We start from the raw sequence: 27,190 nt of genomic DNA, 5'->3' as shown, positions 1-27,190 counted from the left end.
ATAGATCTGTGCCGCCATCCTGTTGTCCGACGATACTTACAAAACAAAATGCTAGCAGAGTGGAAGACAAGCACACAACAGCCGATTGTTATGGCGCTATGTGACCGCTGAGGTAGGAACCAAAAGATACCAGATATCGCTTTCACGCTAAACTGGTATCATACAAATGTGGGAGAGTAATACTTCCTCAACAGATCTTTAACTGTTGGACATATGTGATGTGATAATCCATTAGTCCTTTCATTTCCAGGTGCATAAGCACTGATAATCACCCACCTCTCGTAACCCGCCTTCATATTTACCCACATCAGACTGGGGTAAACGCATATGACACGTATGAATGCTCGTGATTCATACCATAACAAGAATTACGCTTGCGTGTATTAAAAACCGTAAGAGAGTTGATTATGGATTTTGTGATGTGGTTCAAGGAAGTGAAGCCATGGCAGAAATGTTAAATGTTTTCTATTAATTAATGATGAACTTTCAAGGCACAACCTATATTCCCGTTCAAGTCCAAGTATCAGCAGAGAATATTTTGCATGATGACATGCAAAATGTTGATGTTCACGTCCAAGATATATAGTGTTCAGTGAAATGAAAGTAGATAAAATGACAGCTGCTAATCAGTTTCATCCAAGAACAATAAAGAAAGCAAAACATGATCTGAAATCAAACTTGATTGCTCTTGTCAATAAGTCACTTACAACAGGAAAAAGTTTCAGAAAGTGAAAATTTACCAATGTAACATCGATCTTCAGTAAAGGTGATATGACTTTGCCTGGAGATTATCATCTTATCTGGTCCTCCATAACTGGAAATCTTATGGAAACCATCATTGGAGACAAAGCTAGACGATCACCACTTACACAACGATTGGTCTGTACAATGGTTTCCATCTGAAATATTGTGCCACAAACCTATCTGAAAACTTGTACGGTTAGTGTGATGAGAATGAAGCAGTTGATGTCGTCTGTGTCGATATTCAGAAAGTGTTCAATAAAATCCAGCATTAGAGATTACTATGTAAAGTCACACAGTGCTAATGGAGTTGTACGTTTGTGGATAGAAAATTGGTTGACTGATCGAAAGAAAAGAAAAGCTGTTAACAGTCAAGTGTTGAGCCACAAAAATCAGTCTCAAAACCAGTTTTCTTTTTCACATACATCAGCACCATTTGATAATGGGCTGCATTATAAGACATCAATAATTCGCAGACTATACTACGCTGAAAATGAGGTTGCAGAAGATGTAAAGCGTCTACAGATACAAGGTTGACGTAGGCAAACTGATGGATTGGGCTAACTGGAGGTATGTTAATCTTATCATAGATAAATACAAAGTTTTACAAATCCATATCAGGAACGAGAAGGCAACATGTTGAACAGCAAATGATATATCAAGAAGAAAGCTTATCTCTAATGATATCTGAGAGTTGCGACAAAATACCAGATTTTAGACTTGCAAATTTTAAAGATCTTCGCATCGCTCTTGACATGTAAACATGCGATGATATTATGAATAAAAGCTATATGGAGGTCGCTTGGGATAGCTTCAGTTAGACGTTCAAAACTCTGGAGGAAACATTGTGCCAACACGTAGTCGACGGTCTTTTTCCAACGTGAAACCAAATTCGTGGAACGGTGACGCAAAGAAATGTCTGCCGTCAAAAAAACCAGCACATAAGAAACTTAGAGAGACCACTGACCAACTTGATGGAGAAAATTATGAAAGTCTGCGTAGAGAAAACTAAGAAACTTAAACGTCAGTATGAAGTGTATATCGTCAAAGTAAACGTCAGTATGAAGTGTATACCGTCAAAGTAAACGTCAGTATGAAGTGTATACCGTCAAAGTAAACGTCAGTGTGAAGTGTGTATCGTCAAAGTAAACGTCAGTATGAAGTGTATATCGTCAAAGTAAACGTCAGTATGAAGTGTATATCGTCAAAGTAAACGTCAGGATGAAGTGTATATCGTCAAAGTAAACGTCAGTATGGTGTATATCGTCCAATTAAACGTCAGTATGAAGTGTATATCGTCAAAGTAAACGTCAGTGTGAAGTGTGTATCGTCAAAGTAAACGTCAGTATGAAGTGTATATCGTCAAAGTAAACGTCAGGGTGAAGTGTATATCGTCAAAGTAAATGTCAGTATGAAGTGTATATCGTCAAAGCAAACATCAGTATGAAGTGTATATCGTCAAAGTAAACGTCAGGATGAAGTGTATATCGTCAAAGTAAACGTCAGTATGAAGTGTATATCGTCAAAGTAAACGTCAGGGTGAAGTGTATATCGTCAAAGTAAACGTCAGTATGAAGTGTATATCGTCAAAGTAAACGTCAGTATGAAGTGTATATCGTCAAAGTAAACGTCAGTATGAAGTGTATATCGTCAAAGTAAACGTCGGTATGAAGTGTATATTGCTGAAACTAGCAAATGAAACCCTATGGAGTTTTATTTATGTTGTTAGAAGCAAGATTATTATTTTCCAGTCAGTTGGTCCACAAACATCTGAAAATAGTGATTTGATTTACGACAACGAAGACAAGGGAAAGATTTGGAATGATATCTTCGCATTGGTATTTAAAAATGAAGTTACAGCTAATGTCTCGAATCCAGCTCCAACGCTAAGAGAAGAAAACACTTTGCGCCACATGGACATAAGGGTTGAAGATACAATATTAGCACTGATGAAATGAAATAGATAAAACAACAGCCCAAATGAGTTTTATCCAGGGACAATGAAAGAGGCGAAAAATGATGAAGTTAAACCCTTGACTACTGTTTTCAGTAAGTCACTTGCTACGGGGAAAGTTCCAGAGGAATAGAAGCTTGTTAATGTAACACCCATTTCAAAAAATGTATTAGATCATTATCCGGAAATTATTGTCCAATCAGCTTAACGTCTGTTGTTGGTAAACTTATGGAAACCATCATTCGTGATAAAGTTTTAAGCACTTAGAGGACCACCACATAATAAATGAGTCTTAGCATGGTTTTCGACGGTATCATTCATGTTTGACAAATCTGCTCGACTTCTTTATTGATAACCTGTATGATGAAAGTAAATCAGGTGGTGTCATCTATCAAGACTTAGAAAAAAAAACTCTAGATAAAGTTTCACATTAAATGTTACTAACTAAAGTTAAGTCACATGTTCCACACGGAGTTTTGTTTCAATGGTTAGAAAATTGATCAATTGGCCGTAAACAACGAATTGTCACTATGGTCATGCTTCAGAATAGTAAACCGTAACAAGTGGTGTACCAAAAGGCTCAGTCTTAGGACTGGTTCGCTTTCTCAGGTATATTGATAATAGTGATAATAGACTGTATTGTAAGATATCGAAATTCGCAGATGATACTAAGTTGGGAAATGAATCTTCAACAGAAATTGAACGTCTGCAGCTTCAAACTGACATAGACAAACTGATGGACTGGGATCAGGTGGCAAATAAATTATGATGTCGGTAAATGCAAAGTTTTACATGTCACGAAGAAAAAGAAAAAGGAAACTAAAATTACATTTTGAATTCTGTTAGATTGTAAAAGGTTGATAGGGAAAAAGACTTGGCCGTAATAATCTCTGGTGATCTGAAGCCAACATGCACAGAAGCAGTTAAAAACGTGAACAGATTCTTGGATTTATAGATAAGGCTACCAAATCTAAGTCCAGGGAAATTATCCACAGTCTTTACAAAATTACTCGTGCGTTCCCCATCTTGAAAATCTTGTTCAGTTTTAGTTACCCTACTTGAGGAAGGACAGGCAGAATAGAGAGAGTACAGAGACGAACTATGATGATCCCCTGACTGTGATACAAATCCTAATGGGAGGCGACTATATGACTTATATCTATTTAGTTTAGAAAAGAGAAGGTTAAGAGATGATCTGATACAGTCATTCAGAATTATCAAAGACTACGATAATCTCACTCTAACGACTCACGTAAGGATTCACTTGTAGTAATGGTTACAAACTCCTGGGCAAACATTTTTCCCCGAATAAGGCGAAGTACATTTTCTTCAATCGGTTGTTACGATCCTACGTGGTGTAGCGGTCAGGTGTTCCAAACCGTTACGCATTCAGAACCTAGCGCATAGATTCGAATCCTGGTTGCTGCATTTGGTCCACAGTCAACCTAGGTGTTTATTCATCCTTAGGGATTGGTCGATGAAATGGGTACCTGACCCAGGCTATGATATATATATATATATATTCGCTATTTCCCGCGTTAGCGAAGTAGAGTTAAGATCAGAGAACTGAGCCTTAGAGAGAATATCCTCACTTGGCCCCCTTCTCTGTTCCTTCTTTAGGAAAATTAAAGAAAACGGGAGGGGGGGACCCCCGCTCCCTCCCTTTTTAGTCACCTTTTATGACATGCAGGGAATACGTGGGATGTATTCTTTCTCCCCTATCCCCAGGGATAATGTATATATATATATATATATATATATATATATATATATATATATATATATATATATATATATACATTGTGTGTGTGTTAGACTTAAGTAATATAGTATGAGAACAGGACAAGAATCAAATGCCATGTTTAATCATGTTAAAAATTATGATCACTATATTGACTGGAGCAATGCCACCTCAGTTATCAACTCAAACTCTTGTGCCACAAGAAATATCATTGAATTTTCAATTATCAAATACAAAAGGAATTGTAACATTAATATTAGTGAAGGTCTATACAAATTGGATATTTTATTTCTTGATAAAATTTGTAAACTTCCCTTTCTTGTCCACATAAGTTTATGATACTCTTGATGCCAGACTTAAACGCACTTGACCGCCAATTGGGTAGTCACCTGTTTACCAAATGACGTTCTAGAAACGTCTCTTCGTCGTATATCAATCGACTTGATGTGATTATTGCACGCAAGTGCACTTGGGATGTTACCGTGTTTCATTTCCCCTTGGACTCATAGGAATATATATATATATATGTATATATATATATATATATATATATATATATATATATATATATATATATATATATATATATATATATATTATTTTTTTTTTTTTTTTTTATACTTTGTCGCTGTCTCCCGCGTTTGCGAGGTAGCGCAAGGAAACAGACGAAAGAAATGGCCCAACCCACCCCCATACACATGTATATACATACGTCCACACACGCAAATATACATACCTACACAGCTTTCCATGGTTTACCCCAGACGCTTCACATGCCTTGATTCAATCCACTGACAGCACGTCAACCCCGGTATACCACATCGCTCCAATTCACTCTATTCCTTGCCCTCCTTTCACCCTCCTGCATGTTCAGGCCCCGATCACACAAAATCTTTTTCACTCCATCTTTCCACCTCCAATTTGGTCTCCCTCTTCTCCTCGTTCCCTCCACCTCCGACACATATATCCTCTTGGTCAATCTTTCCTCACTCATTCTCTCCATGTGCCCAAACCACTTCAAAACACCCTCTTCTGCTCTCTCAACCACGCTCTTTTTATTTCCACACATCTCTCTTACCCTTACGTTACTCACTCGATCAAACCACCTCACACCACACATTGTCCTCAAACATCTCATTTCCAGCACATCCATCCTCCTGCGCACAACTCTATCCATAGCCCACGCCTCGCAACCATACAACATTGTTGGAACCACTATTCCTTCAAACATACCCATTTTTGCTTTCCGAGATAATGTTCTCGACTTCCACACATTCTTCAAGGCCCCCAGAATTATATATATATATATATATATATATATATATATATATATATATATATATATATATATATATATAGCGGTAATGAGATGGCCTTGATTAGGGCCTTAGTTGCCTGAACCGTCTCAGCTAACAATAAACTAATATATGGTATGATTTACCAATTAGAATGGATGAAAGTATTCCTATAGATATGTTTCAGCAGCAGAGACTTGATAAACATTCTGCTTAAAGTTCACGACAGACATTATTTGCACGTCCTAAGGTACATGAAAATAAATAACATTGTTCTGTTTTAGATATGCATGTATTTCTACTCTTACCACATTGATCTATGAGTCTCATGTCTCTTCAACTATCACAAACAACCTCGAAGGAAACCAATGATCTGTTGCTTTCTGAATTCCTTTGAATTCTTTGTGTCTAAAATCAAAGTAGGCAGTGTGTAGAAGCAGCAAAGAAGAACATAATTCCTGGCTTCATAGATATTTTTTTCGAACTTAAGTCTAACACCAATATCTACTCTGTACAATTCACTGATGTGTCTCTACATGTATGTCTAGTTCTGGGTACCCTACTTGACAAAAGACACACAGATTGGGTAGAGTACAGCGCAGAGCTACCCGTATGACTCGCGTAATACGAAACATTTCTTACGGAAACCGATTAAACCACCTAAACTTATTTATGTAGAAAAAATAAAAGAAAGAAGTCGATTTCATACAAATATCTGAAATCTATCAGAGGATCTGCGCTCATGATATAAGAAAATACTTTTGAGCTAAATTTGTCTGACTTCACACGAACTCATCGATACAAACTTGCAGGCAAACGGTTCACTTCGAATGAGATATACTACGTTTTCTTCAACAGGGTTGCTAACGCATGGCACGATTTACCAATAAGAGTAGATAGATGCAATACCAGATAATTTTATGATTAGACTTGACAATCACTTACTTTCAAGTCCGCGACAAACATTACATGCACTTTCGTAATTACATACAAAGGTTACGAGTATCTCTCCATAATGCATCTGTCTGCCTTCATACGAATCTCTAACTTTCTGGTCTTTTTCATTATGACAAACAGCACTGGAAGTACCCACTGGTCTGCTTCTGTTTGCTTTCCTATTTACCTTTACTGAACCTTTCATTCCTAACTTTATATCCCTGACTGAATTGTGGATACTAGTCTCACTGAGCTTCGACTTCCTGGACTAACTATTGAGTTTTAGTGAACATAAGAGAAATATCGCCTCTTTAGATCCTATTAGATCCCGGTATTTTGCTGGGATCCAAGATTCTCTTTTTCTGAACCTTTGTTAATACCGAATCTCAGAGTTTACTCCATCTAAGAGACCTGTGGGAAACTGAAGTCTATATATGAATGCTGGATCACACTGCATTGTAAGTTTAACGGATTACAGAGAGTTCCTGCGTAACAGAATCCTTCTGGGCTATTGAATCTCATAGAAACTCTGCGTTTTACGAAGTCTTGCTTACACCATTAAAAATCTTGTCATACGTCCGAAGTCTTGAAAAACCACACAGGGTTGTACTGAACCTCATATGCAACTAAATACATTAGAAAGCTCCTTAACCACAATAATTCATGAAGGATACTCGCTGTCTTATTTGACCGAAAGAACGCATTTACTCGACTATCCAGAAATTCAACAAACCGATCCTGAATTCTTTTATGTTGAAGCCTACGGTTACGGACAAAAGTCCACATCAATGCTGGGCCTTAATTGAAATATAGAGAGAAATATGAAACGGAAAAAAGAAAAGAAAGTGGAAGCATTTACAAGTTTTTGAGAAAGCGAAAAACCTGTTTTTTGAAATGTGTCAAGTCACTGCCATTGAGAAAGACATGAGAGGGTCGAGAGTTCCAAAGTTTCGACGTGTTGCCAACGGAAAGAAGTAGTTATCAAAAGGGTCCACCGATGGCCACACAATAACCATGTGACGCAGCAGCTAGCCAAGTATTGCGTGGTCTAGCTAGTGGTGTGGGCACAAAAGCAGCCAGTTCACGGGAGCAAAAACCAAAGTAATACTAACAGAAGAGGTAGGTAACACAAGATCAAAGGATGGTATGTGAGTCGTTGCTCTGTAAAATATTGGATACACCGATGTCAACCATTCAAGTCGCTTTTGCCTGCTAATAGACAATAAGTAACACCAAAAGCTCATAATCCCTTTAAGGATTAAGGATGACGGAGGGACAGACAGAGAAGTAGACAGGCGCACCAGAGGGTGAGTGTAATTTCCTGTAATTTTACAATTTTTTTTACTAATAACTTGATGATACCATGGTTACATAACGCTTGTGCCTAGCGTTGTGTAGATAAGCTCTGTGTGTTATTCTTGTACATATTCCTGTGAGCCTAAACAGCAAGACAAACGTGGCAGCAAGTGAGGCAACACATACCGTCCGTCAGTGTTGTCTTAAGCTCCATTACAACAGCAAAGGCACGTCTGGCTGACCCAGCAGAGCGGCAGCCCTGCCCAGCTTTACCCAGGATTATCTAAATCTCTCTTCATCCAGTTGGTTTAGTTGATGCTGCTGCTGCTGCTCTTATGTCAGATGTGCATGCAGGTTCCTTCGTCAGTTCCTCATATCAGAATGTTGCTGGAGGCATATGCCACTTTATACGATTTAAAGAAAAAGAATTCATTAGTTTATTCCAATATCTAAGCTTTGTGCTCTCTCCCCCTTCCCCCATTCTCTCTCTCTCTCTCTCTCTCTCTCTCTCTCTCTCTCTCTCTCTCTCTCTCTCTCTCTCTCTATCTATCTATCTATCTATCTATCTATCTATAGGTAGTAAGCAACTGCGTAATAAAGAGGTCACTAAACTACAAGGACGTGGAAAAACTAGAACAGGTACAAGGACGGACGACAACACTGATTGCAGCTCTTGAAAAATCTGACGTATGAATAGAGGCTCAGAAAATTAAATTTCTTTTCTACTAAGAGAGGCAGACTTTGCGGTGATACAATACAAGTTTTCAGAATTTCAAATGAATTCAACAACATAAAACATGTAGGTCTTTTTGTACGAGAACAAAATACACTTACCAGAAAAAAATGGAATAAAAATCACACGTAAAGGATATAAGACTGACGTAAAAAAAATTTCTTTACAAAACATGCATTGACCACTGGAATAAATCATCGCCAAATAAATCATCGCCAAAAGACTGCAGATACTTTCGAAAGCCACTTAGTCCTAATTTTCGTCAGTTCAGATATCTATTGAATAAAGACAAGGAAAAAGGATATACATTTTATAATTTTTTTCCCTCCAAACCCTGTAGTGCTGCAGAGGATGGAACAGTGTAGCAAGGCTTTACAGCAGAATTTTTCTTTCTTTCTATCCTGCCGAATTCTATACAGGTTTACTTCACATATGCATGGCTTAACTTACATTCTTTTTTCTGTCAGTCGTTCATGCCAGAGGGAATGAAGGGTTGGAAGGAAGCCACCTTGATGTTCTATCATTGTCTTGTCCAAGAAGAAAAGGAATGAGAAAAGACAGATTTAGGTGTAGACCAGACAACTTAACATGGCCTGACGGGCCCAGAGCTGTCATCTTTCTCATGTATCGCAAGAATTAGCAATCGCTGTGAAGTGAGCCAGTACTTCAGAAGCTGTCAAGTTTTACTCCTTTGGCTCCAGTAGCTGTCTTGTCTTCATTTTCCAACAAGAATGGCAATCTTGTTAACCCACCTGAATAACTTCCGGGTCTGAAGTCTCCTCAACTACCTTCTGTATCTTCTTAGGTGCATCTCACTCCTCGTGACGACACATATTTCATCACCACATCGGCAACAGGTAGTTCGACAGTTGCCGTCCTGCAGTACTTGGCTTTTGCTGATTCAGAAATCAGCAAAAGTTGGGCGTTGTGCAGAACCTTGTATATAGATAGCTTACTACTGAAACGCCTGATGGGGTAATTTGCCTTCTAAAATGGGTCTCGGAATGTTGGGTACCTGCCATAACAGTTGACTAATGACAATTTTGGTTATAATGAGAATTTAGTAAATAAACTGCACACACAGCGATGCCAAGAGTTCATCAGACTGAGCTGAACGGAAAATGTTGATGAATTCACTAGCTGATCGGACGGAGTATATGAAGGAAATGTAAGGAACAGTTATTCTGCTATTCCATCTATTTAGCTTTTATATGTTCTGGTAATCTGCGACATTATAAGGCGGAGTGGACTGTCAATCTTGTGTGTTTTAAGTCGCTGTATCCGTAACAAATGCTAGAATTGATCAACAACACCTCTTCCTCATCACAGGACAGATGAATGAATGTAGGACAGATGAGTGAATGTAGGGTCAAAGTCTAACCTTTCAACCACACCATCCGTATAAATATGGTGCTTGGGTAACCTGCTACTCCTGCCCGTTAGGCCGCTCTGAATGGTGAGCGGTGCTGGAGACTGGACTGTGGTGAGTCCTGTTGGGTATAGTGAGGTACACCAACCACCATTCGTACTGCCTTTGTCTCATCTTTTTTCTGCCTTTGCTATTTGCAGTTTGACCTATTAACGTCCTCTTCTTGACGTACGCAGCTCCGACTAACAACCTCTTCCCTCACTATCAACACGTAAATACACTCTTACCTTATAAACGGATGCACTTTCAGCAGTTAATTTTCAGCACCTTCATTAATAATTGGAAATAGAAAAAAAAGAATGAAAAAACTATATACAAGCGAAATGATTCCAATTCCAAGGCTAAGCTCTGAGAAAGGGTGTGGGAAGAGGGTGTATGTGTCCTTGATTCTTTCACGAGACATATCATGTTTAGTTGCTCTCTTAGGGGGTCGCAAAACAGACCATCACATTGATTACGAAAGCGTCATCCTAGTAACAGTGTGACAGAGACTCCTGACACCCTATCTTCGTTGAGTGGCTATCCAGTACAAGGCACTTAACACCTGAGAGCTGGGGGCGTCCAAGCTAGTTTACTGGTTTAGCAGGGCAACTACTCAAGGGTGGTCAAGGGACGATACGCAGCGGCAGCCTCCATCACCTGACTGGTGTTCTCTGCTACCTACGGGCAGCAGTACTGCATGAAACCTTCCGTGGCATCCATTATGCTTAAAAAATGTCCTTCGGGAATAGCGTGCCAGCCACTTTGGTAAGTCGGGTGCCAACAGAAGCCAAGGGGGAGCGGCTGATGACTACTCTCCCACTTGCCCCACATTGTGGAAACACCTTTGCCAGCTTTCGGGGCTGTAGGGTCCACGGGAATCGGGTACATGCCAACTTCTTTCACCAGGAGTTGGCAATACAGCACGTCTTGTCTAAGGCAAGATGGTCGGACGAGGAGATAGAGCTCCTCGCAAGGGGAGAGGCGACGATGGCAGCTGGTCCCTATTTAGTCGCCGGACAGGGACTGAACCAGTGGTTACAGGCGATTGTTCCTTGCCGGGTGGTTGAGGCAATCAAGGGCCTCAGACGGAAGGCATCATATAAGTCCCGTGTTCTGGAGTTGATCCTGAACGTTAACCCTCACCATGAGAATTGGTGTAGGAAAAAAGGTGGCGCATAGTGTGTCGGGTGGGAGACGTGTCCCAGCGACCACTAGAGGCAACACACACGGAGTGACACCCAGGAGGAGGCACCACGCGAGGAAAGGCGTGTGCGTGCCACCTCCGGTTGGGGAGGCTCCACCAATGCGGGAGAAGGGAGGGGGGTGTCCTCGATGAGGCAGAGCCTTCCGCTCCCGGTGGTGGTGGAGAGTACCCCACGGTTTTATCTCTCCCCGACGCTCCACGGGACCCCCAACCCCAATCTGTTGCCTCTTTTGTCGCGGAGACTGTGTCCTACCTCGACGCGATAGAACCTAGCCCTACAAATCCTGTGTGGGGAGAGGAAGTGCTAAATGTTGCCCTCGGGCATCTGCGCTGAGGGGACTGCCTCTCTGCCATCAGTGTAGCGGCAGAGTACGCCAAACAGTTGGTGAGCTCCTGCGGCTCACCCTCAGACCACCAAGATAGTTGTGAGGGCGGAACAGACAACAAGCGAGCGCTGGCAATGATCGCCGGACAGACGGGGCTCCTGTGCGCGGAAACACTGCGCAGGAAACAATGCAAAAAAGTACAGCGGCTTTACCGCACTAATCAGTCGCTGACTGAGGGACAGGTCCTTAAAGGCGAGTGGAAGGTACCGTCAACGACAGTTGGGCCGGAAACTTTCTACCCCTTTTGGGGAACCCTCTGCTCGCGCGGCCATCCGAACGGGACAGACGGCCATTACCGACTGCGACCTATCATGCGAACCACGAGCAGAAGCTCTAGCCGTGGGAGAGGTAGCACACCATCTCAAGGCCACTGAAATATCAGCCCCCGGTCCCGACAGAATGCAGACAAGGTTTTTGAAGTCTATTTCTCGGCGGGTGCTCTGCAAGATGTTTAATCTGTGGATCGCTATCTCTACACTGCCTGAACCACTCAAGGCAAACGGGGTTGTGCTGATACCTAAGATACCAAATCTTACACAGCCCAAGGACTACAGACCGATCACCATCTCGTGTGCTGTAGTCCGTCTGCTACATAAGATTCTTAGCAGCTACATCTCGAGCCTCGTCTAAATCGATGGAGCTCAAAGTGCATTCGTCCCTGTGGACGGATGCCTCGAGAACTTTACGATCTTGGATGCAATCATTGGTCGTGCACGGGTGCAGTCCCATGCAGTGCACCTGGCATTCCTCGACGTGGCTAAAGCGTTTGATACTATTAATCATAGCACCATCGAGCGTTCGATGTCGCGGAAGGGCATTCCTGCCCCCGTCGGGGCATACATCATGCCGACGTACGACCAAGCCTTCGCTCATATCGAAGATAACGGCGAGATGTAGGAAGAGATAAAAATGACGCGTGGGGTCAAGCAGGGCGATCCTCTGCCACCCATTCTTTTTAACTTTGTGATCGATGAACGGATCACAAGGGTTAAGGAATCGGGTGTGGCTTGCAAGGCGGCGGGTTCCCATGGTATTGCGGTGGAATTTATTAAAAAAGTGGGTGACTGTGTTGTTGATTGGTTGGTAAGGGTATTCAATTTATGTATGGTTCATGGTGAAGTGCCTGAGGATTGGCGGAATACATGCATAACACCATCGTACAAAGGCAAAGGGGAAAAAGGTGAGTGTTCAAATATCAAAGGTATAAGTTTGTTGAGTATTCCTGGGAAATTATATGGGAGGGTAGTGATTGAGAGGGGTAAAGGCATGTACAGAGCATCAAAATGGGGACGAGCAGGGGACCTATTGGAAGTGGAAGGCTGGAGTGAAAAAGATTTTGAGCGATCGGGGCCTGAACATAAAGGAAGGTGAAAGGAGTGCAAGGAATAGAGTGAACTGGAACGATATGGTATACCAGTGTCGATGTGCTGTCAATGGATTGAACCAGCGCATGTGAAGCGTCTGGGGTAAATCATTGAAAGGTCTGTGGGGCCTGGATGTGGAAAGGGAGCTGTGGTTTCGGTACATTACACATGACAGCTAGAGACTGAGTGTGAACGAATGTGGCCTTTTCTGTCTTTTCCTGGCGCTACCACACTGGAGGGGGGAAAATGCTATTTCATGTGTGGTGGGGTGGCGACAGGAGTGGATGAAGGCAGCAGGAATGAATATGTACACTTGTACATATGTATATGTCTGTGTATGTATATTTATGTATACGTTGAAATGTATATATATATATATATATATATATATATATATATATATATATATATATATATATATATATATATATGTATGTGTGTGTGTGTGTGTGTGTGTGTGTGTGTGTGTGTGTGTGTGTGTGTGCGTGTATGGGCGTTTATGTGTATATATGTGTATGTTGGTGGTTGGGCCATCTTCGTCTGTTTTCCTTGCGCTACCTCGCTGACGCAGGAAACAGAGATAAAGTATGAAATTTATATACATAATATATATATATATATATATATATATATATATATATATATATATATATATATATATATATATATATATATATACCTATTGATAGGCAAGCAAAAAAGAGGCTCCCAGATGTACATGTCGTAAGAGGGCAGCTAATGGGATATCTGATTATTACCTGTTGGAGGCGATGTTTAAGAATTCAGAAAGTTTTCGGAAAAGAGGAAACAATACGGATGACAAGAGGATGGTGAAAGTAGGTGAGCCTGGGAAAGAGAGCTGTGGGGAGAAACAGCAGGAGAGATTGAGCGTAGAATAGCAAACGTGAGAGTAATGGAAAGTAGGGGAGAGTGTTAGCAACGGAAGCTATGGAGGGAGGCAGTGCTGGCTTGAGCGAGAGAAGTGTTTATTAAGCATGCGGAAGATGGGAGGGCAAGTGAGAAGGGTAGTGAGTGGGGGCATGACAAATGCTAGCGAAAGTAAGAAGAGATGTAATAGCAGTGCTAACAAGTGAGAAGGTCAAGAAGATACTGAAAAAAAGGGAAAATAAAAGTATCAGTAAACTTCAAGGAGATAAAAAACGTTTTGGAAGGAGGAAAAACTCAAGGTAACAAATGGAAACATCAGTGAAGGGGCAAATTGCAATGGTAAAAGGTGGTGATGACGCTAAATGGAGACAGTTTGATGATCGGGTGGCATATATAGGGTATTTAGGTCGGGAATGTATGCCAGATGAGATACCTATGGTGAAAAAGAATGTGGTGAAAGCTTTACTCAAGATGAAATGTGGTAAGGAGGCTTGAATTTCTTGAAAAGAGAGTGACTGTGTTGTTGGTCAGTTAGGATCTTCACTGTATGTATGGATCACGTTGAGGTGCCTGAGGATTAGTGAAGTCTATCCATAGTGCTACTATATCAAGGTAATGGGGACAAAGGTGAGTGTTTTAACTACAGAGTTATACATTTGCTGACTGTACCTGGCAAGTTGTATGGGAGAGTGGTAATTGAGAGGGTGAAAGTATGTACAGACCATCAGCTTGGGTAGAAACAATGCGGATTCAGGAGTGGAAGAGAATGTGTGGATCAGGTGTGTGCCAAATTTGAAGACTGTATGCGAGAAATACTTCGAGAAACAGAAGAATTTGTATGTGGCATTTATGGATACGGAGAAAGCATATGATAGGTTTCACAGAAATGCCTCATGGAAGGTCTTATGTGTATATGGTGTGGGAAGGCAGATACTAAAAGCAGTGAGAAGTTTTTATCAAGTGTGTAAGGCGTGTGTGCGAGGAGGCAGAGGTATGATATTGTGGTTCCAGGTGAAGGTTCGTATGCGGCAAGGGTGTGTGATGTCACCGTGGTTATCTAATTTGCTTATGGATAGTGTGGTGAGGGATGTAAATGCAAGAGTTTTGGAAAGAAGGGTACGTATGCAGTGTGTAAGGGATGAGGGGACCTGGGAAGTGAGTCAGTTGTTATTTGGTGTTGAAAAAAGGCTGGTAAAAAACTGTATAAGTTGGTGTTTCAGTTTAGGAAAGTATATGGAGGGGGGAAAGTGAGAGTACATGTGAATGAAAACAAGGTTATCAAGCTAAGCAAGGCAAAGGAAGAGGCTGGTTGGGTTGTAGGTTTAAATGAAGAAATTTCGAAAGAAGGCAAACGTTTCAGATGCCTGGGAGTGGACATGTCAGCGAATGGAACCATGAAGACGGCACTGAGTCATAGGTGAGTGATAGGGCGAAGTTTCTGGGAAGAATAAGGAATGTATGGAAAGAGACATGGTTATCTGGGAGAGCCAAAATGGGTATATTTGAGGAAATAATTGTTCCACGGTTGGTTATGGATGCGAGACATGGACTGTAGATGATAATATGAGGACCGTGTATGTGTTGGAAATGAAAAGTTTAGGTACAGCATGAAATATGAGGTGCTATTGAGAGCTGAAGAGGGTGTGCTGAAAAAGTCTGGACACATGGAGAGATTGAGTTAGGAGAGGTTGACAATGAGGACATGCGTGTCGTGAATGGAAGGAACAAGGATAGAGGGGAGAACAAACTGTAAATGGAAGAATGCAGTGAGAAAATATCTTCAGTGCCCAGAACCCGAACATGAAGGAAAGTGAAAGGTGAATTAGGGCAGTGTGGTATACAGAAGGAAAGCGTTGTCAGTGGACTGAGCTCAGGTGTTTGGAAGCAGCCGAGGGCAACACGGAAAGGTCTGTGGGGTATGGTTCTAGATAGCGAGTCGTAGTTTTGGTTCATTACACATGACAACCAGAGAATGGACGTGTGGAGATGAGGCCTTTCATCGACTGTTCCTGGAACACCTTTGCTAACGAAAGAATCGGCGAACAAGTACGAAAGATATAAATGTATATATACATATATATATATATATATATATATATATATATATATATATATATATATATATATATATATATATATCAAACTTTGTCGCTGTCTCCCGCGTTAGCGAGGTACCGCAAGGGAACAGACGAAAGAATGGTCCAACCCACCCACATATACATGTAAATACACAGACGCCCACACACGCACATATACATACCTAAACATTTCAACGTATACATAAATGTACATACACAGACATATAAATATATACACAGGTACATATTCATACATGCTGCCTTCATCCATTCCCCCCGCCATCCCGCCACACAAGAAATGGTACCCCACTCCCCCCGCATGCACGCCAGGTAGCGCTAGGAAAAGACAACAAAGGCCACATTCGTTCAAACTCAGTCTTAAGCTGTCATGTGTAATGCACCGAAACCACAGCTCCCTTTCCATATCCAGGCCTCACAAAACCTTCCATGGTTTACCCTAGACGCTTCACATGCCCTAGTTCAATCCATTGACAGGACGTCGAACCCAGTATACTACATCATTCCAATTCACTCTATTCCTTGCACACCTTTCACCCTCCTGTATGTTCAGATCCCTCAAAATCTTTCTCACTCTATCTTTCCACCTCCAGTTTGGTGTCCCACTTCTCCTCGTCCCTCCACCTCTGACACATATATCCTCTTTGTCAATCTTTCTTCACTCATTCTCTCAATGTGACCAAACCATTTCAATAACTTCTTCTGCTTTCTCAACCACACTCTTCTTATTACCACACATCTCTCTTACTCTTTCATTACTTGATCAAACCACCTCACACCACATTAGTGCTTAAGCATCTCATTTCCAACACATCCACCCTCCTTCGCACAATCCTATCTGTAGCCCATGCCTCAAAACCATATAACATTACTGGAACCATTATTCCTTCAAACATACCCATTTTTTCTTTCCGAGGCAACGTTCTCGCCTTCCACACATTCTTCAACGCTCCCAAAACCTTCGCCCCCTCACCCACCCTCTGACATACTTCCGTTTCCATGGTTTCATCCGCTGCCAAATCCACTCCCAGATATCTAAAACACTTCACTGCCTCCAGTTTTTTTCCATTCACACTTACCTTCCAATTTACTTGTCCCTCAGCCCTACTGAATTAAATAACCTTGCTCTTATTCATATTTGCTCTCAGCTTTCTTCTTTTACACACTTTACCACACTCAGTCACCAACTTTTGCAGTTTCTCACCCGAATCAGCCACCAGCGATGTATCATCAGCGAACAACGACTGACTCACTTCCCAAGCCCTCTCATCCAGAAAAAACTGCATACTTGCCCCTCTATCCAAAACTTTTTCTTTCACCTCCCTAACAACCTAATCCATAAACAAATTAAACAACCATGGAGACATCACGCACCAACATTCAGTGGTAAGCAATGACTTTCCTGTCCCCCTACTCGTACACATGCCTTACATCTTCGATAAAAACTTTTCACTGCTTCTAGCAACTTACTATCCACATCATATACTCTTAATACATTCCAAAGAGCACCTCTGTCAACTCTGTCATATGCCCTTCCCAGATATATATATATATATATATATATATATATATATATATATATATATATATATATATATATATATATATATATCTTTATTTATTCATATTTTATTAATTTATTCTGCTTTGTCGCTATTTCCCCCGTTAGCGAGGTAGCGCAAGGAAACAGACGAAAGAATGGCCCAACCCACCCACATACACATGTATATACATACACGTCCACACACGCAAATATATATATATACCTACACATCTCAACGTATACATATATACACACACACAGACATATACATATGTACACATGTACATAATTCATACTGTCTGCCTTAATTCCCATCGCCACCCCGCCACACATGAAATAACAACACCCTTCCCCCTCATGTGTGCAAGGTAGCGCTAGGAAAAGACAACAAAGGCCACATTCGTTCACACTCAGTCTCTAGCTGTCATGTAATAATGCACCGAAACCATTGCTCCCTTTCCACATCCAGGCCCCACAGAACTTTCCATAGTTTACCCCAGACGCTTCACATATGATGATGACACTAGTCCGTGATGAAAGATATGATGGTGACATTGCAATACAGTTGGAGTTCATACAATGTTACCTAACAAGTAATTTCTCTATACATGTGGCACGAAATGTGTTAATATATATATATATATATATATATATATATATATATATATATATATATATATATATTTTTTTTTTTTTTTTCTTTGTCGCTGTCTCCCGCGTTTGCGAGGTAGCGCAAGGAAACAGACGAAAGAAATGGCCCAACTCACCCCCATACACATGCCTTGATTCAATCCACTGACAGCACGTCAACCCCGGTATACCACATCGCTCCAATTCACTCTATTCTTTGCCCTCCTTTCACCCTCCTGCATGTTCAGGCCCCGATCACACAAGATCTTTTTCACTCCATCTTTCCATCTCCAATTTGGTCTCCCTCTTCTCCTCGTTCCCTCCACCTCCGACACATATATTCTCTTGGTCAATCTTTAATCACTCATTCTCTCCATGTGACCAAACCATTTCAAAACACCCTCTTCTGCTCTCTCAACCACGCTCTTTTTATTCCACACATCTCTCTTACCCTTACGTTACTTACTCGATCAAACCACCTCACACCACACATTGTCCTCAAACATCTCATTTCCAGCACATCCATCCTCCTGCGCACAACTCTATCCATAGTCCACGCCTCGCAACCATACAACATTGTTGGAACCACTATTCCTTCAAACATACCCATTTTTGCTTTCCGAGATAATGTTCTCGACTTCCACACATTCTTCAAGGCTCCCAGAATTTTCGCCCCCTCCCCCACCCTATGATCCACTTCCGCTTCCATGGTTCCATCCGCTGCCAGATCCACTCCCAGATACCTAAAACACTTCACTTCCTCCAGTTTTTCTCCATTCAAACTCACCTCCCAATTGAATTGACCCTCAACCCTACTGTACCTAATAACCTTGCTCGTATTCACATTTACTCTTAACTTTCTTCTTTCACACAATTTACCAAACTCAGTCACCAGCTTCTGCAGTTTCTCACATGAATCAGCCACCAGCGCTGTATCATCAGCGAACAACAACTGACTCACTTCCCAAGCTCTCTCATCCCCAACAGACTTCATACTTGCCCCTCTTTCCAAAACTCTTGCATTCACCTCCCTAACAACCCCATCCATAAACAAATTAAACAACCATGGAGACATCACACACCCCTGCCGCAAACCTACATTCACTATATATATATATATATATATAGTGAGGTGAATGCAAGAGTTTTGGAAAGAGGGGCAAGTGTGCAGTCTATTGTGGATGAGAGAGCTTGGGAAGTGAGTCATTTGTTGCTCGCTGATGATGCAGCTCTGGTGGTTGATTCGGGTGAGAAACTGCAGAAGCTGGTGACTGAGTTTGGTAAAGTCTGTGAAACTAAAAACCTGAGAGTAAATGTGAATAAGAGCAAGGTTATTAGGTACAGTAGGGTTGACGGACAAGTCAACTGGAAGGTAAGTTTAAATAGAGAAAAACTGGAGGAAAAAAAGTGTTTTAGATATCTGGGAATGGATTTGACAGCGGATGGAACCATGCAGGCGGAAGTGAATCATAGGGTCGGGAAGGGGGCGAAAGTTCTGGGAGCGTTGAAGAATGTTTATAAGTCGAGAACGTTATCTCGGAAAGCACAAATGGGTATGTTTGAGGGAATAGTGGTTCCAACAATCTTACATGGATGCGAGGCGTAAGCTATAGATAAGAGTTGGGCGAAAATGGGTGGATGTGTTGGAAATGAGATGCTTGAGGACAATATGTGGTGTGAGATGGTTTGATCGAGTAAGTAATAATAGGGTAAGAGAGATGTGTGGTAATAGAAAGAGTGTGGTTGAGAGAGCAGAAGAGGGTGTTTTGAAATGGTTTGGTCACATGGAAAGAATCAGTGAGGGAAGATGGACAAAGAGGATAGGTCAGAGGCGGAGGAAACGAGAAGTGGGAGACCAAATTGGAGGCGGAAAGATGGAGTGAAAATGATTTTGAGTAATCGGGGCCTGAACATGCAGGAGGGTGAAAGGTGTGCAAGTAATAGATGGAATTTGAACGATGTGGTATGCTGGGGTCGACGTGTTGTCAGTGGATTGAACCAGGGCATGTGAAGCGTCTGGGGTAAACCGTGAAAAGTTCTGTGTGGCCTGGATGTGGAAAGGGAGCTGTGGTTTCGGTGCATTATACATGACAGCTAGAGACTGAGTTTGAACGAATGTGGCCTTTGTTGGCTTTCCCTAGCGCTACCTCGCGCACATGCGGGCGGAGGGGGTTGTATTTCATGTGTGTCGGGGTGGCGATGGGAATGAATATGGGCAGACAGTATGAATTATGTGCATGTGTATATATGTATATGTCTGAGTGTGTATATATATGTATACGTCGGGATGTATAAGTATGTATATGTGCGTGTGTGGACGTATATATACATACATGTGTATGTGGGTGGGTTGGGCCATTCTTTCGTCTGTTTCCTTTCGCTACCTCGCTAACGCGGGAGACAGCGACAAAGTATGATTATAGAAAATGAATAAATAGATAAATAAATAAATAAATATATATATATATATATATATATATATATATATATATATATATATATATATATATATATGTATGCATATGTATATATATATATATATATATATATATATATATATATATATATATATATATATATATATATATATATATATTATCCCTGGGGATAGGGGATTAAGAATACTTCCCACGTATTCCCTGCGTGTCGTAGAAGGCGACTAAAAGGGGAGGGAGCGGGGGGCTGGAAATCCTCCCCTCTCTTTTTTTTTTAATTTTCCAAAAGAAGGAACAGAGGGGGCCAGGTGAGGATATTCCAAAAAAGGCCCAGTCCTCTGTTCTTAGCGCTACCTCGCTAGCGCGGGAAATGGCGAATAGTTAAAAAAAAAAGAAAAAAAAAAAAAAAAAATATATATATATACATATATATAATATATATATATATATATATATATATATATATATATATATATATATATATATATATATATATTTCTATGAGTCCACGGGGAAAATGAAACATGATAAGTTCCCAAGTGCACTTTCCTGTAATATTCACATCATCAAGGATATACGACGGACAGACGTAGTGAGGACGCCATTTGGTAAACATAGGCATGTTTACCAAATGGCGTCCCAGCCACGTCTCTTCGTTTTATATTAAGTGACTGTTATATTTCTCTCTTCTGTCTCCCCTGATGATGTGATTATTACACGAAAGCGCACTTGGGAACTTATCGTGTTTTATTTTCCCCGTGCACTGAAACGAATATACTTGATCACGTGCAAGATTGTCATTCCTTCCAATATATAATAGTTTGATCGAAAAAGTAATGAAAGGGTAAGAGAGATGTGCGGTAATAAGAAGAGTTAGGTTGAGAGAGCAGAAGAGGGTGTATTGAAATGGTTTGGTCACATTTAGAGAATGCGTGAGGAAAAATTGACAAAGAGAATATATGTGTCAGAGGTGGAGGGAATGAGAAGTGAGACATCAAATTGGAGGTAGAAGGATGGAGTGAAAAAGATTTTGCGGGATCTGTGCCTGAACATACAGGAGGGTGAAAGGCGTGCAAGGAATAGAGTGAACGGGAACAAATGTGGTATACTGGGGTCGACATCCTATCAATGGATTGAAGCAGGGCATGTGAAGTGTCTGGGGTAAACCATGGAAAGTTTTGCGAGGCCTGGATGTGGAATAAGGAGGTGTGGCTTCGGTGCATTATACATGACAGCTAGAGACTGAGTGTGAACGAATGTGTCCTTTGTTGTCTTTTCCTAGCGCTACCTAGTGCGCATGCGGGGGAGGGGGTTGCCATTGCATATGTGACAGGGTACGGCGACGGAAATAAATAAAGGCAGAAAGTATGAATTGTGTACATGTGTATATATGTATATGTCCGTGAATGTATATATATGTATATGCTGAAATGTATAGGTATGTATATGTGTGTGTGTGTGAACGTGTATATATATGCATGTGTATGAGGGTGCGTTGGGCCATTCCTTCGTCTGTTTCTTTGCGCTACCTTTCGCTAACGCGGGAGACTGCGAAAAAGTATGATAGAAAAAAAAAAGAGAAGAGGTAGTAAAAGCTTTGCGGAAGATGAAAGCCGGAAAGACAGCGGGTTTGGATGGTTTTGCAGTGGAATCTATTAAAAAGAGGGTGACTGTGGTGTTGACTGGTTGGTAAGGATATACAATGTATGTATGGCTCATGGGAAGGTGCCTGAGGATTGGCGGAATGCATGCATATTCCCATTGTACAAAGGCAAAGAGGATAAGAGTGAGTGCTCAGATTACAGAGGTATAGGTTTGTTGAGTATTCCTGGTCAATTATATGAGAGGGTATTGATTGAGAGGGTGAAGGCATATACAGAGCATCAGATGGGGGAAGAGCAGTGTGGTTTCAGAAGTGGTAGAGGATGTGTGGATCAGATGTTTGCTTTGAAGAATGCGTGTGAGAAATACTTAGAAAAGGAAATAGATTTGTATGTAGCATTCATGGATCTGGAGAAGGCATATGATAGAGTTGATGGAGATGCTCTGTGGAAGGTATTATGAATATATGGTGTGGGAGGAAAGTTGTTAGATGCAGTGAAAAGTTTTTATCGAGGATGTAAGGCATGTGTACGTGTAGGAAGAGAGGAAAGTACTTGGTTTTCAGTGAATGTAGGTTTGCGGCAGGGGTGTGAGATGTGTCCATGGTTGTTTAATTTGTTTATGGATGGGGTTGTTTGGAAGGTGAATACAAGAGTTTTGGGAAGAGGGGCAAGTATACAGTCTGTTGTAGATGAGAGAGCTTGGGAAGTGAGTCAGTTGTTATTCGCTGATGATACAGCGCTGGTGACTGATTCATGTGAGAAACTGCAGAAGCTGATGACTGAGTTTGATAAAGTGTGTGAAAGAAGAAAGTTGAGAGTAAATGTGAATAAGAGCAAGGTTATTAGGTACAGTAGGGTTGAGGGTCAAGTTAATCGGGAGGTAAGTTTAAATGGAGAAAAACTGGAGGAAGTGAAGTGTTTTAGATATATGGGACTGATCTGGCAGCGGATGGAATCATGGAAGCGGAAGTAAATCATAGGGTGGGGGAGGGGGTGAAAATTCTGGGAGCGTTGAAGAATGTGTAGAAGTCGAGAACATTATCTCGGAAAGCAAAAATGTTTGAAGGAATAGTGGTTCCAACAATGTTATATGGTTCCGAGGCGTGGGCTATGGATAGAGGTGTGCGAAGGAGGGTGGATGTGCTGGAAATGAGATGTTTGAGGACAATATGTGGTGTGAGGTGGTTTAATCGAGTAAGTAATAATAGGGTAAGAGAGATGTGTGGTAATAGAAAGAGTGTCGCTGAGAGAGCAGAAGAGGTTGTTTTGAAATGGTTTGGTCACATAGAGAGAATGAGTTAGGAAAGATTGACCAAGAGGATATATATGTCAGAGGTGGAGGGAACGAGGAGAAGTGGAAGACCAAATTGGAGGTGGAAAGATGGAGTGAAAAAGATTTTGAGTGATCGGGGCCTGAATATTCAGGAGGGTGAAAGGCGTGAAAGGAATAGAGTGAATTGGAACGATGTGGTATATCGGGGTCGACGTGCGGTCAATGGATTGAACCAGGGCATGTGAAGCGGTTGGGGTAAACCACGGGAAGTTCTGTGGGCCTGGATGTGGAAAGGGAGCTGTGGTTTCGGTGCATTATTACATGACTGCTAGAGACTGAGTGTGAACGAATGTGGCCTTTGTTGTCTTTTCCTAGCGCTACCTTGCACACATGAGAGGGGGAGAGGTTGTTATTTCGTGTGTTGCGAGATGGCGATGGGAATGAATAAAGGCAGACAGTATGAATTATGTACATGTGTATATATGTATATGTCTGTGTGTGTATATATATGTATACGTTGTGATGTATAGGTATGTATATTTGCATGTGTGGACGTGTATGTATATACATGTGTATGTCGGTGGGTTGGGCCGTTCTTTCGTGTGTTTCCTTGCGCTACCTCGCTAACGCGCGAGACAGCGACAAAGCAAAATAGATAAATAAATAATGTATATATAAATATATATATATATATATATATATATATATATATATATATATATATATATATATATATATACACATATATATATATATATATATATATATATATATATATATATATATACATATACACACATATATATATATATATATATATATATATATATATATATATATATATATATATATATATATATATATATATAATATGTTTAGGTCGAGGTGGTGTGCGAAGCGAGAAGGTTAGGGATAATGATTTGGTAAACAGAGAAGAGATAGTAAAAGCTTTGCGGAAGATGAAAGCCGGCACGGCAGCGGGTTTGGATGGTTTTGCAGTGGAATCTATTAAAAAGAGGGTGACTGTGGTGTTGACTGGTTAGTAAGGATATTCAATGTATGTATCACTCATGGGGAGGTGCCTGAGGATTGGCGGAATGCATGCATAGTGTCATTGTACAAAGGCAAAGGGGATAGAGGTGAGTGCTCAAATTACAGAGGTATAAGTTTGTTGAGTATTCCTAGGAAATTATATGGGAAGGTATTGATTGAGAGGGTGAAAGCATGTACAGAGTATCAGATTGGGGAAGAGCAGTGTGGTTTCAGAAGTAGTAGAGGATGTGTTGATCAGGTGTTTGCCTTGAAGAATGTATGTGAGAAATACTTAGAAAGGAAATGGATTTGTATGTAGCATTTATGGATCTGGAGAAGGCATATGACAGAGTTGATAGAGATCCTCTGTGGATGGTATTAAGAATTTATGGTGTGGGAGGCAAGTTGCTAGAAGCATAAAAGTTTTTATCGAGGATGTAAGGCATGTGTACGAGTAGGGAGAGAGTAAAGTAATTGCTTTCAGTGAATGTCGGTTTGCGGCAGGGATGCGTGATGTATCCATGGTTGTTTAATTTGTTTATGGATGGAATTATTAGGGAGGTGAATGAAAGAGTTTTGGAGAGAGGGTGAAGTAAGCAGTCCGTTGTGGATGAGAAGGCTTGGGAAGTGAGTCAGTTATTGTTCGCTGATGATACAGCGCTGGTGGCTGATTCGGGTCAGAAACTGCAGAATCTGCTATTAGGTACAGTAGTGTTGAGGGACAAGTCAATTGGGAGGTAAGTTTGAATGGAGAAGAACTGGAGGAAGTGAAGTGTTTTAGATATCTGGGAGTGGATTTGGCAGCAGATTGAACCATGGAAGCGGAAGTGAGTTATAGGGTGGGGAGGGGACGAAAATATTGGGAGCGTTGGGAAATGTGTGGAAGGCGAGAACATAACCTCAGCAAGCAAAAGTGGGTATGTTTGATGGAATTGTGGTTCCAACAATCTTATATGGTTGCGAGGCGTGGGCTATAGATAGAGTTGTGCGGAGGGGGGGGTGGATGTGTTGGAAATGAGATGTTTAAGGACAATATGTGGTGTGAGATGGTTTGATCGAGTAAGTAATGTAAGGGTAAGAGAGATGTGTGGAAATAAAAAGAGCGTGGTTGCGAGAACAGAAAAGGGTGTTTTGAAATGGTGTGGGCACATGGAGAGAATGAGTGAGGAAAGATTGACCAAGAGGATATATGTGTCGGAGGTGGAGGGAACGAGAGAAGTGGGAGACCAAATTGGAGGTGGAAAGATGGAGTGAAAAAGATTTCGAGTGATCGGGGCCTGAACATGCAGGAGGGTGAAAGGCGGGCAAGGAATAGAGTGAATTGGATCGATGTGGTATACCGGGGTTGAAGGTGCTGTCAGTGGATTGAATCAGGGCATGTGAAGCGTCTGGGGTACACCATGGACAGTTGTGTGGGGCCTGGATGTGGAAAGGGAGCTGTGGTTTCGGGCATTATTTCGTGACAGCTGGAGACTGAGTGTGAACGAATGGGGCCTTTGTTGTCTTTTCCTAGTGCTACCTTGCACACATGAGGGGGGGGGGGGGGATGGTATTCCATGTGTGGCGAGGTGGCGATGGGAATGAATAGGGCAGGCAGTGTGAATTGTGTGCATGGGTATATATGTATGTGTCTGTGTGTGTATATATGTGTGTACATTGAGATGTATAGGTATGTATATTTGCGTGTGTGGGCGTTTGTGTGTGTACATTGTGTATGGGGGTGGGTTGTGCCATTTCTTTCGTCTATTTCCTTGCGCTACCTCGCAAACGCGGGAGACAGCGACAAAGCAAAATAAATAAATAATAAAATAAAAAAAAAATACATCTATATATATATATATATATATATATATATATATATATATATATATATCCCAGGTTCAGGTACTCTTGTTGTTCAGGGTAGGAGCTTTGATTACTTATCCTTACATCCAGAATTGATGCTTGCAGTGTTTACATGCCTTATGCAACAGTATCTCTATGAAAGCCTAATCTTTAAAACACTGACTACGGCCGATTAAAAAGTCCGTTTACTGATTTATCATTTCTACATGAAATAGAAATGATTGGAAGAGGATTTTCCTGAGCCTGATATAACCTGATGCCTTCATGTGATCACTGTACCTGCATTCTTTATAATTAAATAAATAATTTCCTGTTGAAGTAAAGCGTGGGACGAGAGTTCATTGGCCTCAGACACCAGAAGCCAAGATGTGGATCCGGTTTGTCATATGTTTTATTGTTTTTCTTCGAGCCCAGGACCTCTTGCGTTGTATTCGGTAACGCTAACGGCTAGGCTATGATGACCCCTAATTAGACGCTGTTGCTCATGGATATGAAACGAAGGGTATTCAATTACAGGTAATCGAATATTCATTTCCCTATTAGGGGAGATGAATACCAAGCGGTTAACGTTCCCGAATACAACGCAAAAGTTCCTGGGTTTGAATCCTGGCTGTTGGAGGGCATTATGTGTTCTATGAAAGTGCACGTTCATATGCACTTTATTCGTGTACATATACCGCGTTTGCACAGTAAGGTTCTCCTAAATGCTAACTGCTGGTAATGTGATCTTGATGGGATATGATCGGTATAGAACCAGTTGCTCATGGATGTGAGACGAAGGGT

Source organism: Panulirus ornatus, chromosome 20, assembly GCF_036320965.1.
Source record: "Panulirus ornatus isolate Po-2019 chromosome 20, ASM3632096v1, whole genome shotgun sequence".
NCBI classification, from domain to species: domain Eukaryota; kingdom Metazoa; phylum Arthropoda; class Malacostraca; order Decapoda; family Palinuridae; genus Panulirus; species Panulirus ornatus.
This window is presented reverse-complemented; position numbering follows the sequence as displayed.